The sequence below is a fragment of the Macaca nemestrina genome, chromosome 5 (genome assembly GCF_043159975.1).
Source record: "Macaca nemestrina isolate mMacNem1 chromosome 5, mMacNem.hap1, whole genome shotgun sequence".
NCBI classification, from domain to species: Eukaryota; Metazoa; Chordata; class Mammalia; order Primates; family Cercopithecidae; genus Macaca; species Macaca nemestrina.
The window spans coordinates 176,687,498-176,705,978 of record NC_092129.1 but is presented as its reverse complement, the minus strand read 5'-3'; the positions used below and the strand labels follow the sequence as shown (position 1 = coordinate 176,705,978).

Below are 18,481 nucleotides of genomic sequence, written 5' to 3'. Positions count from 1 at the left end.
GGCTAATTTATTTTATTTTTTCTAAAGACTAGGACTCTCTGTGTTGCCAAGGTTGATCTCGAACTTCTGGCGTCAAGTGATCCTCCCTTCTCAGCTCCCCAAGTGTGTGTGGTTTTTTAAAATCCCCTTTTGCAGGTGAGGCAACTGAGGAAAGGCTGAGGACACACAGGTCATGAGCGAGCAGGGAGGAGGTGGGGGGCTGCCTACCTCAGGGACACATAGAAAGTCCTGCCCCAGCTCCCTAGATGAGTGTGGCCTGAGCCAAGGGAGGGAAAGGAAGGCTGAACAGAAGGGGGTAAAAGGAGGGAGGTTTCAGGGGCAGACTTGGGAGCACTGAAGTACGGGGTGGGGGAGAGGAAGGAATCTAGAACAATTTCTAAGTTTCTGGTGTGGACAACTGAGAGATCATGGCATTCCCGGAGGTGGGCGGGGGGAAAGGAAGAAGGCACAGGTGAAAGAAAACAAGCCCAGGCATTGCTGTGGGACACGGCAGAAGAGGACGCATGCCCCAGACCAGGAGCATGGTGCCATGAGCGGGTACCAGGAAAGGCCCCGAGGGTGCCGTGTGTTTTAAAATGGGCCTTGCAGCCGGGCGCAGTGGCTTACACCTGTAATCCCAGCACTTTGGGAGGCCGAGGCATGTGGATCACCTGAGGTCAGGAGTTCGAGACCAGCCTGGCCAACATGGTGAAACCCTGTCTCTACTGAAATACAAAATTTAGCCGGGCTTGGTGGTGTGCACCTGTCATGCCAGCTATTCGGGGGGGCGGGGATGCAGGAGGAGGGCTGTGGCAGGGGTCTGAGGCAGGGATCTGAGGCAGGAGAATCGCTTGAACTCAGGAGGCAGAGGTTGCAGTGAGCCGAGATTGCACCACTGTACTCCAGCCTAGGCAACAGAGCCAGACTCCATCTCAAAAAAAAAAAAAAAAGAAAAAAAACGAAACAAAGGGCCTTGGATTAGGTTCAAAGGTCTTTCCGCAGGTGAGGTTGCAATGGAGAGTGTTCCGTAGAGAAGAAACAGTAGGGAAACATGAGATTGTGTGTAGGGAGTAGTGACTGTATATTTTGGTCAAGGCACTCCATCTGTGGCTGGAAAGATGTTTCAGGTGGCGGCATAGAAATCCTGGGCTGGGCTTCCTGATGGAAGGCTGTCAGGGTGGATCTAGGTTGATTTAGAATGGGGAGATATTGCAAGTGGGGAGACCAGTTTGCAGGGTTTTGCAATGATGCAGGGAAGTGGTAAGGCACCCTTGGATTGGGTGGTGATGCTGGTATTGGAAAGAGGAGGGTGTAAAGGGACCAGGGACATAGAGTCAACAGGCTTTGATAACTAGAAATAGGGCTAAGTGGGTAGGGAGATAGTCCAAGGCCATCCTGAAATTGTTGAGCTTGGGGTGAAAGAAATAAATTCCTTTTGGGGAATACTGTGGTAAGACGACCATTGCCTATCCAGGTAGTGCAGCCCAGAAGGTTGACAATGTGTCTGGAGAAAGTCAGTGCTAGATTTGGGATTGTCCTCCCAAGGTTACAACTGAAGTCTTGAACAGCAGATGATACTGTGGAGAAAAGAGTGAAGAGACAGGAAGGCAGCAGAGGACGCAGCCTCGCCAAACAGCCCGTTTACGGGGCAGGAGAAGAAGGAGGCATCAAAGGTGACTGAGGCGATGTAGGAGGAGAATGAGGGCAGTGCCGAGATTCAGAAGTCTGGAGAGGGATTACAAAGAGGAGGTGGCATAAATAAAAAATCACCTCAAAACCCAGGACCCGGCAGGGCGTGGTGGCTCAAGCCTGTAATCCCAGCACTTTGGGAGGCTGAGGTGGGTGGATCACCTGAGGTCAGGAGTTCAAGACCACGCTGGCCAACATGGTGAAACCCCATCTCTACTAAAAATATAAAAATTAGCTGGGTGTGGTGGCACGTTCCTGTAATTCCAGCTACTCAGGAGGCTGAGGCAGGAGAATTGCTTGAACCTGGGAGGCGGAGGTTGCAGTGAGCTGAGATCGCGCCACTGCACTCCAGCCTGGGTGACACAGTGAAACTCCAACTCAAAAAGACAAAACAGCCAGGCGCAGTGGCTCACACTTGTAATCCCAGCACTTCGGGAGGCCGAGGCAGGCAGATCACCTGAAGTTAGGAGTTCGAGACCAGCCTGACCAACATGGAGAAACCCTGTTTCTACTAAAAATACAAAATTAGCTGGGCATGGTGGCACATGCCTGTAATCCCAACTACTCAGGAGGCTGAGGCAGGAAAATCACTTGAACCTGGGAGACGAAGGTTGCAGTGAACCAAGATCATACCATTTCACACTCCAGCCTGGGCAAAAAGAGTGAAACTCCGTCTCAAAAAAAAAAAAAAAAAAAGCAACAACCACCACCACCAAAACCCATAACTAGCAAGCTACTGCTGCTTTAGTATTTTGGCCAAGAGTAGATACAACCCTTTCCTTCTTTTTCCCCTCTTACTGTTAGATGCTGGGACTTCCAAAGACTTTTCTAAGTATTGCCAACAGAGAGCGGAAGAGAATGGAGTAAGTAAACATCAGATCTGCAGGGCATACGGTTCTCATGCCAGCACAGCCCTGGTGCCCTACGGGGCTCGTGGGTCTCCCTCCAAAAAGGAGCGGAGTTCCTCACACCCCAGCCCGAAGTTGGTAAGGCCCCTTGGAGTTCTTGGCTGGGCCCCCTGCTTCAGTGGGTGGTTGCCACTCGCTGGCCTTTTTCTGCTCCCCCCACATAGGGGCCCCTGCTCTGACAACTGGCATTTGCATCTGGACAAGATGGCAGCCTGTCCAGGCCTGACCTCCCTCTTCCTTTGCCCAGCATGAGTGACCCCTTGTCCTGGTCAGGGACACCAGGAATCCTGTCACCCTTCCCCAGAGACAGTGACTATAAGCAGGGCCAAGAGCACAGTGATAGGCTAAGAGCTACCAGCACCGCAGTGTGTAAAGTACAGGGTCATGGGGTACAGCTGGGGCGGCTGGGAAAGGAGGCAGTGCTCTCCCTCGGAACCAGGTGTAGCAAACACTGCTGTGGCGGAGGAGGCTGGGACTGAGATGAGCCTCTAGGAAAGGACAAGAAGGATGCTGGTGGCTTTTGGCAGAGCTCACTCATCGTGGGACAGGTCGGACCAGACAAACTGCAGACGGCTACAGTGTGAGTGTGGAGGCTGTGGTGTGGACAGCCCTGCTGGAGGGATCTGGCCAATTCCTCCCTTCTCCTGCATCCCGTGCAACCTAGCCGCTCCAGTTCCTGTTCAGGTCTCACTGGTCCGGGTGGTTCAACCACACAGAAGCAGAGGCCCCATCATTCCCCGCAGGCTCACTGCCCTCTGTGGGGTGGGGTTGTCCCTTTACCTTTCTGAGAGTCAGCTCTTGAGGCTGCACCCTCTAACTTAGGTTTGGGGTGTATCCTGGCAATTTAAAGAATCACCCAGTGTTGCAGTCATAGAATTGTGGCATTTTAGGGCTGAAACGGATTTCACATATACAATGTCATAGAACTTCAGAATTTAAGTAACATGTGGTATTGATCCTGTCTGTTGTTGTCCCGTAACTGGTTCATCCTGGCTCCCCAGAGTCACCCTAAGAAGGTGGAATGCACCCTCTAACTACAGTTTCCATCTCTTCCATCCATCCTTTCCTTGCCTTGCCTGTCTTATACTTTATTATTTTTTTTTTCTTTTGGTGACAGTCTTGCTCTGTTGCCCAGGCTGGAGTGCTATGGCTCAATCAGGGCTCCAGTGATCCTCCAACCTCAGCCTCCCGAGTAGCTGAGACTACAGGCTTGAGCCACCACACCTGGCTAGCTTTCAAGATTTTTGTAGAGATGGGGTCTTACTATGGTGCCCAGGCTGGCCCTCAAACTCCTGACCTTAAGTGATTCTCCTGCCTTGGCCTCCCAAAGTGCTGGGATTCCAGGCGTGAGCCGCCGTGACTGCTGCTCTGGTTTATAAGTGTCCATGCTTTCTTGACTTTTATCCTCCTGTAAAAGTCCTAACCAGAACTTTGAGCTCAGCTGTGCAAGTACAGAAAAATCACACTGTGGGGAAAAAATGCAAACCTCAAAGTTAATTTGCTTTTGTGTTGGAGTCACATTTATCACAAAGACAATAAAGCAAGTCCAAGAAACCATCCTAAATGACATATTGCCAGTCTAGTTTGTTTCTTCTTACTTGTGGTCATGCTGTTGACCCCAGCCTACAGGGCATGCCACTGTAACCTCAAGGGCAACGAAGCCTCTTATTGTTGAGGATATTACAAATACACGATTGTGTCTGCATCTCCCTGTTGCATTCTATGTAAGTATAATAAGAACATTGCCCCATATTCAGCTTAAACTATGACAGGGAATTCCAGAAGGGTTTAATAGTAGTCAGTCTCTTTCCCCTGAGAACCTATTTCCAGAGGAATTATTTATCCCTCACTCCCTATTGACAGTGCAGTAACATCCTCCTGCTTCTATTTTTTTGGCAGGATTCTAGGCTGGGGTGACAGGACTATGCTTTCGGTATCCACTCATTGAAATAAAATGCAAAAGGCCAGGCACGGTGGCTCACGTCTAGGACTTTAGGAGGCCGAGGCAGGTGGATCACTTGAGGTCAGGAGTTCAAGACTGGCCAACATGGTGAAACCCTGTCTTTACAAAAAATACAAAAATTAGCCGGGTGTGGTGGCGAGTGCCTGTAATCTCAGCTACTCAGGAGGCTGAGGCAGGAGAATCACTTGAACCCAAGAGGTAGAGGTTGCAGTGAGCTGAGATTGTGCCACTGCATTCCAGCCTGGGCAACAGAGTGAGACTGTGCCTCAAAAAAAAAAAAAAAAAAAAAAAAAAAAAGAACACAAAAGATTTGGATTCTAAATTCTGCTGCTAATTAATAGCGTGACCCTGGGTAAGTCGTTTCCTGTCTCTAGGCCGAGGTTTTCTCATCTATAAGTGAAGGATTTGCACAAGGTCAATGATGGGCTAGTACATTTTTTTTAGCAATCAGCTCTTAGTGGAGTGGGAGGAGACAGAAGCCTGATTTGTAGTGTTTGTCAGTTTCTGTGGTGTAAATAATCCCACTAAAGGCCCATTTCAAACTACCAATTTGAAGTAAACCGGCTTGAAAGTATCCTGAAAATTAAGCCATTGGCTCTGGTGAGCCAGTTATTTAAATTCTGAAGTTCTATGACATTGTATATGTAAAATCCGTTTCAGCCCTAAAATGCCACAATTCTATGATTGCAACACTGGGTGATTCTTTAAATTGCCAGGATACACCCCAGACCTAATTAACAGCACTCGCTTGCTGCGTCAGTGCACCGGCATCCTGATGAAAGCTGGCTCTGGTCCAGATCCGGAGCCAGACGCCGTGGAAGCAGAAGCTGCTCTGATGCTGTCGTGGCTGTGAGTTGGGGAACTCAGGCCTTGAAACTCAGTCAATCAAGAGCTGCTCCTGCCTTCCCTTCTTTTGGTCAGATGGGATGATTCATCCCTGTGTTATTTCAGCCACTGTTTCCCAGGGTGCCTGGAAGCAGGGAAGGTCTGAGAGCTTGAAGCAGACAGAGGAAAACAGGGAGGAGGAGGAGAAAGGGATCCGCCTTGGGTAGGGCCCCTGCTGAGTCGTGAGCAGGTGTGAGTCATTCCTCTCTGCTTCAGCAGCCACACCTTTTGTCAAGTTCTGAATGCCAGGTGGAGAATCTGCCTAGACCAAGCGCCCTTGATCAAGTCAGAACAGGTTTCCTGAAAGCTCATTCCCATTAAAATTAATGGAATCAGAATAGGCTGATCTTTTCTGTAACGCAACGTGTTTCTTTTCAACGTGTTTCCTAAATGCTTAGAGAGACCCCAAAAAGTATAGAAGAGGGAGAAAAGAGGAAGAAATGTGCTTTCACATCGCCAGGACTTGGGACTAGACAGAGAAGGTGGTTTTATATTATCCATTCCGGCCCTCCCAACCAGCCACCTAACCAACTTGCCAAAGAACTGACCAGTGAGGGCAGTGAGGAGTGTAATGAGCATGAATTCTCATGGGCTGCCGTGTTATGATCAAGATCTTTCCACTGAGTGTGTGTGTTGCTATTGAATTAGGAAGAAAAGGTCTAGAAGGGAAAGACTTGGCATATAACTAATTTCAAAGTCTTAGGGACACACTTCACAACCATAAGGACGGCTACTATTGAAAACAGAAACAGCTCCTCTCTCCGGTCCATGTCTTCAGGGTGACAAAGAAAAGAAGGACCAATAGTCGCGCCAAAAAGGGCCGCAGCCACGTACAGCCTATTCGCTGTAACTGTGCCCGATGTGCGCCCAGCAACAAACCCATTAGGAAATTCACCTTTTGAAACGTAGCGGAGACCGCAGCGGTCAGGGACGTTTCGGAAGCGAGCATCTTTGTTGTCTATGTGGTTCCCAAGCTGTTTGTGAAGCTACAATACTGCGTGAGTTGTGCATTTCACAGCAAAGTAGTCAGAAATCAATCTCATGAAGCCCGCAAGGACCAAACACCCCCACCCCGTTTAGACCTGTGGGTGCTGCCCCGCAACCACCAGCAAATCCCGTGTAAAGAGCTGAGTCCTTAAAGACTGAAGACGAACTATTATCTGGAAAAAAATTAAATGGAAATTGTACTAAAAAAAAAAAAAAAAAAGAAAACAGAAACAAACAGAAAATAACAATGGTGGGTGAGGGTGTAGAGAAATTGGAGCCCTTGTGCATGGTTGGTGGAATGTAAAATGGTGCCGCCAGTGTGGAAAGCAGTATGGCAGTCCCTCAAAAAAACTACAGACAATCACCATATGATCCAGCAATCTCACCACTGGGTATACCTCCAGGAGAATTGAAAACAGAGTCTTGGCTGGGCACAATGACTCACGCTTGTAACTCTAGCACGTTGGGAGGCCGAGGCAGGCAGATCACTTGAGGTCAGGGGTTCAAGACCAGCCTGGCTAACATGGTGAAACCCCGTCTATACTAAAAATGCAAAAATGAGCCGGGCGGCCAGGTGAAGTGGCTCATGCCTGTAATCCCAGCACTTTGGGAGGCCGAGGTGAGTGAATCACTTGAGGTCAGGAGTTTGAGACTAGCCTGGCCAACATGGTGAAACCCCATCTTTACTAAAAATACAAAATTAGCTGGATGTGGTGGCGCATGCCCGTAATCCCAGCTACTAGGGAGGCTGAGGCAGAAGAATCGCTTGAACCCGGGAGGTGGAGGTTGCGGTGAGCCCAGATCATGCCATTGCACTCCAGCCTGGGCAACAAGAGTGAAACTCTGTCTCAAAAATAAATTAGCCAGATGTGGTGCCACGCGCCTATAATCCCAGCACTTTGGGAGGCTGAGGCTGAGGCAGGTGGATCACCTGAGGTCAGGACTTCAAGACCAGCCTGGCTAAATGGTGAAACCCAATCTTTACTAAAAATACAAAAATTAGCCAGGCGTGGTGGTGGGCGCTTGTAATCCTAGCTACTCAGGAGGCTGAGGTAGGAGAATCACTTGAACCCAGGAGGGGGAGTTTGCAGTGAGCTGAGATCACGCCACTGTACTCAAGCCTGGGTGACAGAGCAAGACTCTGTCGAAAGGAAAAGAAAAGAAAAGAAAAGAAAAGAAAAGAAAAGAAAAGAAAAGAAAAGAAAAGAAAACAGGGTCTTGAAGGTATATTTGTACACCAGTGTTCATGGCAATATTATTCGTGGTAACCAAAAGGTGGAAGCAAGCGAGTAACCACTGATGATGGATGAATGGATAAACACAATGTGGCCTATCCATACAATGGAATATTATTCAGCCTTATATAGGCAAGAAATGCTGGCACATGGGACAACAAGGATGAACCTCGAGGACATCACGCTTAGTAAAAGTAAGCCAGACACAGAAAAACAAATACTGGATAGTTCCATTTATTTGAGATACCTAGAGGAGTCAGATTCATAGAGTGAGAGGGGATGGGAGTTATTGTTTAATGGGTACAGAGCTTCAGTTTGGAAAGATGAAAATGTTCTGGAAATGGGTGGTGGTGACGGTGCACAGCGTGTGAATGTGCTTAATATCAGTGAACTGTACACTTAAAAACAGTTCAGATTTCTGTAACGTGTATTTTACCACAATCTGGAAAAGATTCTACACATACACATAAGGATGACAATAACCAAAAACATTGGAGACAAACTCCCTGGGAAAAAAAACTATCTTTTTTATTTATTTATTTATTTTTTTGAGACAAAGTCTCACTGTGTCACCCAGGCTGTTGTGCACTGGCATGATCAGGGCTCACTGTGGCCTCAACCTCCTGGGCTCAAGGGATCCTCCCACCTCAGCCTCCCAAGTCGCTAGGAGTATAGGCACATGCCACCGCACCCAGCTAATTTTTAAAATTTTTTTTATAGAGACAGAGTTTCGTTATGTTGCCCAGGCTGGTCTCGAACTCCTGGCCTCAGGCAATTCTCCTGCCTCAGCCTCCGAAAATGCTGGAATTACAGGCGTGAGCCACCGTGCTGGGCCTTGAATCTCTATTTTGTGTCTTTATAAGAAATACGAGCTCGAGCCGGGCTCGTGTGGTTATAGATGTGGTTACAGATGTAGTGGCTCACATCTATAATCCCAGCACTTTGGAAGGCCAAGGCAGGTGGATTGCTCGAGGCCGGGAATTCAAGACCAGCCTGGCCAACGTGGTGAAACCCCCTCTTTATTAAAAATACAAAAATTAGTTGGGCATGGTGGTACATGCCTGTGATCCCAGCTACTAGGGAGGCTGAGACACAAGAATTGTTTGAACCTGGGAGGCAGAGGTTGCAGTGAGCCAAGATCGTGCTATTGTACTCCAGCCTGGGCAATAAAGCAAGATTCTGTCTCAAAAAAAAAAAAAAAAAAAAAAAAAAGGGAAATGAGTGTGTTTGGTTATCTGTAAAATGGAGATGATAATGACATGTACTTCTTAAACCTGCCGTCAGGTTAAAGCGAGACAGTCAAGTAAAGCCCTTGGTACCGTTTTGGCACATAGTATGTGTTCAATAAGTGTTAGTGGCTGGGCGTGGTGGCTTACACCTATAATCCCAGTACTTTGGGAGGCTGAGGAGGGAGGATCGCTTGAGCCCAGGAGTTCAACACCAGCCTGGACAATACAGCAAGATCTCATCTCTTAAAAACAAAAAGGTGTTAGCCATTGCTGTTATTGAATCATCGGACATCATGGTTGAAAGTCAATTAGAAGCTGTCCACGGGCAGTCTTATCTAATTTATCGTTTTAAACTGGATCCAAAAAATGCAAACAATTTTCTGCCACATATTCACATCCATCAATACATGCATCATTGAGACCTACATGTAAGTGGAGCAAAAGCAAGCTACCCTCTCTAGTCAGCACTCTTAACCCCTCTTCGTTGCTTATTCTGTGTATCAGAGTCCTGCCTTTGTCCTTAGGCAAACTGCACTTAGAGCACAGGTGTCTTATGTTTATCAACACCATCAAAGAGGAGACATTTGTTTTCTATAAGAAACTACCAGAATAATGTCTGTGGTGCTATGGTGTCCACATAAACTTAAGAGGAAGGCCCGCAGGAGCAAGCCAGCTCTGCAGATGAGGCAGTGGTGATGGTAGAGCATGCCTGCATCCCCCAGGGTCCCACCCTGGGATACATGGATCCTCCAAAGCCGTCTCCGTGCTCCCAGCTGCAGCAGCCAGCGTGTCACCTTCAGGATATTTCCTGGAGAGTTCATCCAATGAGGGCTCAAAAGGCAAGGACAGGGAGAAAAACAGAGAAACAATACTAGGAACACCTAATACGTCACCTTGAAATCTTTGAGACAATAGTTAAGGATGCAATATGGCAAAATGTGAACGTGTGGGGTTGCAATGCCACTGAATATTTCCAAAACAGTGGTTCTCAACCTGGGGTGATTTGCCCCTCCCTCTCTACTCCACAGGGGACATGAGGCAAGACATTTTTGGTTGTCACACTGAAATGAGGTGCTGCTGTGTCTACTGGGTAGAGGCCAGGGATCCTGCAGAAAATCCTACAATTTACAGGACAGCCCTCCATAACAAAGAATTATCCCATCCAAAATGTCAGTAGCGCTCAGGTAGAGAAGTTCTACTCTAGAACAACCAGAAGGGATGAAAGGAAATTATTTCCTCCTCAGTGAGAGAAGGATGAAAGAAAAGAGCTATTACTATGGATGGTTACAGACGAGGCCTAAAGAAAAAGAATCTAAAGAAAAAGACTGCCCTGCCAGGTGTGGTGGTTCACACCTGTAATCCCAGCACTTTGGGAGGCCGAGGTGCATGGATCACCTGAGGTCAGGAGTTCAAGACCAGCCTGGCCAACATGGTGAAAAGCCGTCTCTACTAAAAATACAAAAATCAATCGAGTGTGGTGGCACATGCCTGTAATCTCAGCTACTTGGGAGGCTGAGGCAAGAGGATCACTCGGGAGGCAGAGGTTGCAGTGAGCTGAGATTGCACCACTGCATTCCAGCCTGGGCAACAGAGCGAGGCTCCGTCTCAAAAAAAAAAAAAAAAAAGCAATAATTTTAAAAATGCCCTTTGCCTTTTTTAGTTTTTTTCTTTCATTTCTTTCTTTTTTTTTTTTTTTAAGAGATAGGGTCTTGCTATTTTGCCCAGGGCTGGCCTTGAACTCCTGGGCCCAAGGAATCCTCCCACCTTAGCCTCTCAAAGTGCTGGGATTACAGGTGTGAGCCACCACGCCCAGCCCAAGAATGCCTTTTGTATACTATTGGACATTTCTTAACTTTCTGACCTTTATATTCACACCCATACATCCACTACTGAGCAAAGGATACATTATTTATCATCTTTTTGCAACAGAGATATCAACATTTAAAACTGGATCTGGCGAGGAGGGGAAAATTCCTTTAAAAAAATAAGACTTCTTCATTCAGACCTTCATCTGTATTAGTCAGAACTTGTTTCCTATGTAGCTTAACATTCAGTAGGAATGTGTCCAAACATGAAATCATTGTAAACTTCACAGTGGGTTATACCTGTGGGAATGGTTTTACGGACCACAGATTAAAGTGGGGAAAAGGTTTAGAAAACTGTACTCAATGATCTGTTGAGAACTAAGAAAGAAGCAGCAGCTCCCCCAGGTCCTGGAATCCTAATCCGCATCTCTGTGTTCCTGGAGCACCGTCCCCCATAGAGCAAGTGGCCCAATAGTGACCAGCATGTTCTATGACTGCCTGGGTTTGGATCCCATCTTCAGGAAGACAAGTTGTGTGGGCTTAGGCCAGTTACTGAACTTCTTTGTGCTGCTGTTTTTTCATCCAAAAACTAGAGATAACAATAGAATGTACCTCATAGCAATGTCGGGTCGATCAAGTGAGATAATAGAGGTAAAACACTTAGCACCTGTCAGGGCATTGCAAGCCCTCTGGAAGTCTTAGCTGTTACAGTTTGGATGAGAAACTGAAACATAATATATTGATCAAAGTTAAAGAACTAGGTCTGTTTGCTTTTAAATATAATCAACTTTTGTATCTCTGTGGCTTAAAATAATCTGTAGGTTGTTTTAAAACTAGACAAAATAAATTTAATTTTCTGGAACTGACAAGCCAAAATTATACCGGTACCAAAGAATGCTTATAAAATTAGAAAACAGCGTTAGTGGAGAAAGAGCCCAAGAAAGGTAATTTAGATAATTTACTGTGAAAGGAAGCTTAAGAATGGGTTTTGTGTTTGTGCAAATCCTAGGTGCTCAATGAATGTCTACTGAGAAATAAAACTGAGTGATATTTTTATGGAAGATGAGAAGTAATACAATCTTAAGGAAAAGTTGCGTGGGGAAAATAAAAGGAAATCACTATAGAGGCGACACACTGGACTCACAAAATATTGTAGGAGATGTGGGGAGTTCCCATGAAGACACTCACAGTGGTTCTCTTCCCTGGCAGCTCACTGGGGCTCTAAGAATCCTATTGTTGGCCAGGGTGTGGTGGCTCACACCTGTAATCTCAGTAGTTTGGGAGACTGAGGTGGGCGGATCGCTTGAGCCCAGGAGTTCAAGACCAGCCTGGGCGACAAAAAATATAAAAATTAGCTGGGTGTGGTGGTGTGTATCTGTAGTCCCAGCTACTTGGGAGGATGAGGTAGGAGGATGGCCTGAGCCTGGGGAGACCGAGGCTGCAACGCCACTGCACGCCAGCCTGGGCAACAGAGCGAGACCCTGTCCCCAAAAAAGAAGAATCCTATTGCTCAGGGGGGATTGCTTAAATCAGGATGGGCAGAAGAGGGCTGGAGCTCAGGCATCTGTATTTTTAGAGTTTTTTATATTATTCCAATGCGCAGCCAAGGTTGAGAGCCAAGGCTCTAGTCTACACCAATGGTTCTCAACCTTGAATGCCAAAGGAATGGCCTGGGATTTTATTAAAACTCAGATTCCAGTTCCGTCGGTGTGTATAAGGGAAGTGGGGAGCAGAAGGGAGCAGGAGGCCAAGATATCTGTTTCCTAAGTAACTCCAAGAAGATATTAATTTTGCAGTTCTATGGATTCCATTTGCAGCTGCAAGGCTCATATGCTTTGAAAATGGCTCTATATAAACAAATGTATGATATCATTATAAAGTGCTACTACTGTTCTTTCAGAGGAAACTCATTTGTTCTACAAATTTATAGGAGCCTACGTGCTTTTGGAGGGATACAAAGATTGATAAATAGATGACTTCCCTCAAGTTATTTACAATTCAATTTATAATAGATGACATTTAAGTTAAGCAGAAAATAAAACTTCCTGATTGTAAGGCTTTCTGATGATGGTGAGATGGGATGGGTGTTCGAGGACACTGGAGGGGTATTGATGGGTATTGAGGTTGAGGATATTAAGGGAAACTTTTGCTTCAGGAAAGTAATGAAGGAAGAATATCTGTATCACGCAACAGAGGAAAAGTGGAAAATTCAGGAAAGAGGTGGAAGAAGTTCATAGCAAAAAGAGATTGAGCATCAGGGTTTGGGTTTGTTTTTTTGAGACAGGGTCTCACCCTGTTGCCCAGGCTAAGTGTAGTGCTGCAATCATAGCTCACTGCATCCTTGACCTCCCAGGCTCAAGCAATCCTCCCATCTCAGCCTCCTGAGTAGCTGGGACTGCAGGCATTCACCAGCACACCTGGCTAATTTTTGTATTTTTTGTAGAGACAGGGTTTGGCTAATGCCGCCCAGGCTAGTCTTGAACTCCTGGATGCAAGCAATCCTCCCACCTCGGCCTCCCAAAATGCTGGGATCACAGGCATGAGCCACTGCACCAGACCATGAAAGTTTGAAAGAAGTAGTCTTATAGATGGTTATGAAGAGTTGGAAGTTTCTGAGGAAAGAGAGCCTTGTTTCTGAAGGTAAGAGGACATTGCTACTGGATTTGAGGTTTTATCTGGGAGCTCCTACTGGTCTATGATACTCACTGGGCTTCTCACGTAAGCCAAGCACATGAGTTCAGCTAAATTTTCTCTAAAAGATTCGTCCATATGCCATTTGCATCTGACTTCCAAACCAAATAGATTTATAAACATTGAGAGCAGCTTTAGTCAAGTATTGGAACCTGGTGGTTTATACCATGAATCTTTCTGAATAGTTTCTCCTGGTGTCTTCTCCATGTATTTAACATTATCAATCAACAGCAGTCTGACATCAAGAGTGTTCAAATCCATTCATTTGCATCAGGCTGGGCACCAAGTGGACAGAGGTTGCTGGAACTTCATCTTTATTGGTCACCTGGCTGATACCAACTTTGCTGAGGCTGGCAAGCTCCACACCAGGCTTGCAAAATCTCCACCTGCTGACGAAAGCACTAATGGATCTGCTGAGCTTTCAAGCTGTCGGACAAACCTGCTCCTCCTTGTCTAAGTGCCAGCAGATTTAGAAATGCCTCTGAGAGTCATTCCCCAGACTTGAGCACCTTAAATTTTTTTTAACCCACCTTCTGTACACACACATACACATACACACACATCCACAATTTTTAAAGGGTAGTGTTTTTTTTTCTTATTAAAAGTAATATCTGTACTAGGCAAAACATTCAGAAAACAGAAAAGTGTAAAGGAAAACATAAAAATCACCATAATCTCTCTATCCAAAGATAAACATGAGCTCTGTTCATATTTTGGTAAATTTCTTCCAGGTCACGTTTATTACAAATGTGGGATTATGCAGCAGAGGTGCTTTGCTATTCTACTTTGTCAGTTAACATTCTTGTTAAATAAGTTGAAAGGGGGAATCATTTTTCTTTTCCTAGTCTGCTCATATCCATGAAGGCAAATAGCTCTTCCACAGTGTCAATTCCCACTGGTGGGTCATGGCCTTCATTATATACTGGAAACAGCGTTTGGTAAGAGAATTATCTGGTGTTCCAGATGCCATGTGCTGAGACTGCTGTTGGATTCAGTAAAGAATGGCTCTGTCCGAGGTAGGGATTAGTTAAGGTAGGTAGAATTTGCTGATTCTCTCTCTCACAATATTCTTGGGGATAAGGTGTTGTGCCAAACTCCTATTAATCTCAATAGGGAAGGTACCAGGTTCAAGAGGCCAAAGAAGAGACCAAGAGCTGGCAAATGAGACACGGGGTTTTATTAGGGGGTTACATACAGGGGAGAGAGTCCGGCAGTGGCAGGCTGGACAACACAACCACGTAGCCCAGTGGCAGTGGGTTGGGCAGGAAAACTGCAGCTGCCTGCAAACAGCATGAAGTTTTTATAGCATTTCCACTAATACCCTCCCTGTGACGACCTCCACCTGGCAACCTTCGTTTAACCCAAAACTCAGGTCCTCGATGTACAGCCTGTGTTCCATGGAACGTGCCAGGGGTTCAGATGTTTATCATAGAAAAGGAACGAACTTCTGGGTTAGCTACTTGGGTTCCCTAGATTGGAACACACATTTAGATGCATCTGCCATCCAGGGTCATTCTCAGAGTATGCTTAAATAATTGCTACCAGGTGTGTTTACCCTACATAAGACTATCCCAGGTTTAGGATAGCAGCCTCAACTACTTAAGAAGGCCACCTTTGTGTTCGTAAGATAATCTGCATATTGTCATAATATTTGCTTAACTAACTACATAATCCCCCCTCAGGACATTTTCATATTAAATGCTCATTATTTCTTAAATTTGCCCTTTTCTTCTCACCTGTCAATAGACATTGATTCTCATGAGGCAATTCTTTCAACAAGCACTTACTGAACACTGACGGTGCTAGACTTTTCAGAATGCTGATGGTCAGGCCCTTCCCTGAGAGATGATTTTAGACTAAGGATGCATGGTTTGGGGAGCCTGTGAGCAATGGTTCTCATACCTGCCACACATTAGCATCACCTGGAAAGCTTTTGCAAAGGCCGGGGCCCAGGATACACCCAGACCAGGTGATTGACTGTTTCTGAGGATGGGTCTTAGGCCTGTAGTTTTCAAAGCTCCCCAAGTGATTTTAATGTGCAGCACGGGTTGAGAACCAGTGCCAGAAAACAATGATTCTCATCAAATTGGCTGCATATGAGAATCATCCAGGGACATTTTTTAAATAAATTAAACTACCTGGGCCGCACCCCAGAACAAATGAGTCAGAATCTTTGGAAGAGGGATCTGGGCAACTGTATGTTTTCCACAACTCCTTCATATAATCCGGTACATGGCAAGCATTGAGAATCATTGCCACAGGCAATCTAGCGAATGAGAAAATCTGGAGTTGAACCTGTTTCTGGCTCTTTGGCTTTGCAAGCCACGCATAGCTGTAGGATGAAGAGTTACCTCTGAGTGGCCGTGTTGGGTAATGGTAACAGCAGGGCTGAGAACCTGAAGGTGTGGGTCAAGTCTTGGCTTTGCCATGTAACATTTGCTCTGCAATGTCGCACAAATCACAGAACTTCTCTGGGTTAGGAGTCCTGTCTACCTGCCTAAAAATCCAGTGCTCTTTCTACCATACCTGTTTTTAGACTTTTTTTCTACCTTAATTGATATTTTACTGTTTTTTTGTTTGTTTGTTTGTTTGTCTTAGTGATCAGTACATAGACCTAATGATTCATATACATATACAACTATATACATATAATGTATATAGTTGTTTTATTTTTTTTCCACACCTCCAGGTAGTATTTATCCCAGATTCCAAACTCTCCTGTGGCCTGAAAAATACTTAGTCTATTGGAAACATTCAGCAAGCTCTTTACAAAAATGACTGCAGTATCTTCAACACATTTTAATTGTATTCATAGTTTGTTCCAGTCATGTGCAAGTTTAATGTACAGCTCTACGTCACGTAATGGGACATCTTTAACAACAAAACCTCCCTGTGCCCAAGGTCATGGACAGGAGAAGAAGGGTGTAAATTTCTACTTTATGCATATCCTAGGGAACAATACTGTGGCTATCATTGACCCTTTTGAGCACTCTTGATTTTGGTCATTTATAATAGAACATGAGAAACAGTGACAGTGAATACAAATGAGTACTAAGCAAATTCCTAGGCTGCTACCAGAAAATAAAATGTAAAGTCCCTTGCCACATTCACAAAGGTGGCAATAACTATATATAAGAAAAAGACTATAAACTTATAGAAAAGATAAACTCTGGCTTCTAAACAAATTACAAAATAGATTTTGCCTTTAGCCTTGAGTGTGACACAGAAAAATGTAAACCTGTAGACCTAGTTGCCAAAAGATACTTATCCTCCTCAGCCCAGATATGAATTTCAAGTTTGGCCTGAGCCAGTTTGATCTTCAAGTTTTCTCCAAGTTTGTCCATGAACTCAAACATATTCAAGTAGTCAGAACATTGCACACTGGGTAAACCTTTAATGCTAGCAGCCAAGTCCTCGGTCGTGAAACCAGCCTCAATTGTCTCAGAAGCCAAGCTCTTTATCGTTATCAATCTTTGCTCTGAGGGCCAATCCTCTGGTACAGGCAAAAATAGAAGCAATGGGATTGATGGACGTCTCCTGGCCTTTCTGGGACATGCGGTAGTGACAGGTTACAGTCCAGTGGGCAGCCACTGCTTCTACTGTCTTACCTTGCGGACACACCAGCACAGTGGTCGTCATGCCAAGAGAGACATACCCTTGAGCCACAGAGTCTGACTGCACGTCACCAGTATACTTTTTAGAGGCCCAAATGAAGCCTCCTTCTGATTTCATAGCTTGGACCACCATGTCATCGATGGGCCTATGCTCATACAAGATCTTTTGGGCTTCAAATTGGGACTTGTACTGCTTGTTATATATCTCCTAAAAGATGTCTTTAAAACGTTCATCATATTTCTTCAAAATAGTGTTTTAGTGCTCAGATACAAAGGCCAACCCTTAGAGCCATTTGGAAGGAACTGTGTGCAAAATCTTTAATTGACTTATCTTGGTTATACATCCCCATGGCAACACTATCATCCTCTTCCAAGTTATGTACCAGGTATGTCACCTTTTGGGTGCTGTCACTTAGTGTGTAGGTTAGCTCTACTTTTCCAGGCCCAGGAACAATAAAATAAGTTGCTCTGTATTGATCCCCATAAGCATGACGACCTACGATGGTGGGTTTTACCCATCCACTCATAAGCTGGCGGATATTTTTGCAGATAATGGCTTTTCTGAAGACTGTGCCACCCAGAATAATATTTTGGATGGTGCCATTTAGCGATTTCCACATTTGTTTCAACTTGAACTCCTCAACCCTTTTCTCATCAGGGATGACGGTGGCACACTTGACACCAATGTTATACTTTTTTATAGCTTCTGCAGCATCCGTGGTGACCTGGTGGTTGGTGGTATCACGATTCTCTATGCCTAAATCATAGCTATGTAGATCCAGTTCCACATAGGGAAAAATGAGTTTCTGTTGAATCAATTCCCAAATGATTTGTGTCATTTCATCTCCTTGAATCTCTACCACAGAACTGCCACTGATTTTTAAATATATTTTGACTTTAATAAACCTTGAAAGTGAATCAATTTTTTAAAATTATTTTTTATTTTTTTTTGAGACGGAGTTTTGCTCTTGTTGCCCAGGCTGGAGTGCAATGGCATGATCTCGGCTCACTGCAAACCTCCACCTCCAGGGGTTCAAGTGATTCTCCTGCCTCAGCCTCCCAAGTAGCTGGGATTACAGGCATGCGCCACCATGCCTGGCTAATTTTGCGTTTTTAGTAGAGACGGGGTTTCTCCATGTTGGTCAGGCTGGTCTCAAACTCCTGACCTCAGGTGGTCTGCCCGCCTCAGCCTTCCAAAGTGCTGGGATTACAGGTGAGAGCCACCATGTCCCGCCAACAGTGAATCAATTTCTTATCACCCCAATTCCTTCCAGTCTTGCAGACTTAACTGAATGTAGTTTATCTCCTGCCGGGATGATATGCTGACGAGGACCTGGGGCGCCACAGCTGCTCACGTACTCAGACTCACACACGCAGGCTGGCAATCCCAAACGGGACTCCCGCTGCCTTGGTTTCTGTCACAGCCTCTGCAGAAACCCTGTATATAGTTCTTAACAGCGAGTACTGAAAATTTAAAAAGCTATGCAACTGTAATT

At 45.5% G+C, this 18,481-nt stretch overlaps 2 pseudogenes; one reads left to right on the top strand and one right to left on the bottom strand.

Annotated features, from left to right (window-relative positions):
- The first annotated feature begins 1,226 nt into the window (after positions 1-1,226).
- On the top strand, positions 1,227-6,547 carry LOC105487430 (small ribosomal subunit protein eS26-like; annotated as a pseudogene).
- Positions 6,548-7,956: 1,409 nt separating this feature from the next.
- LOC139363247 (isocitrate dehydrogenase [NADP] cytoplasmic pseudogene) lies at positions 7,957-17,830 on the bottom strand (annotated as a pseudogene).
- Positions 17,831-18,481: the final 651 nt, after the last annotated feature.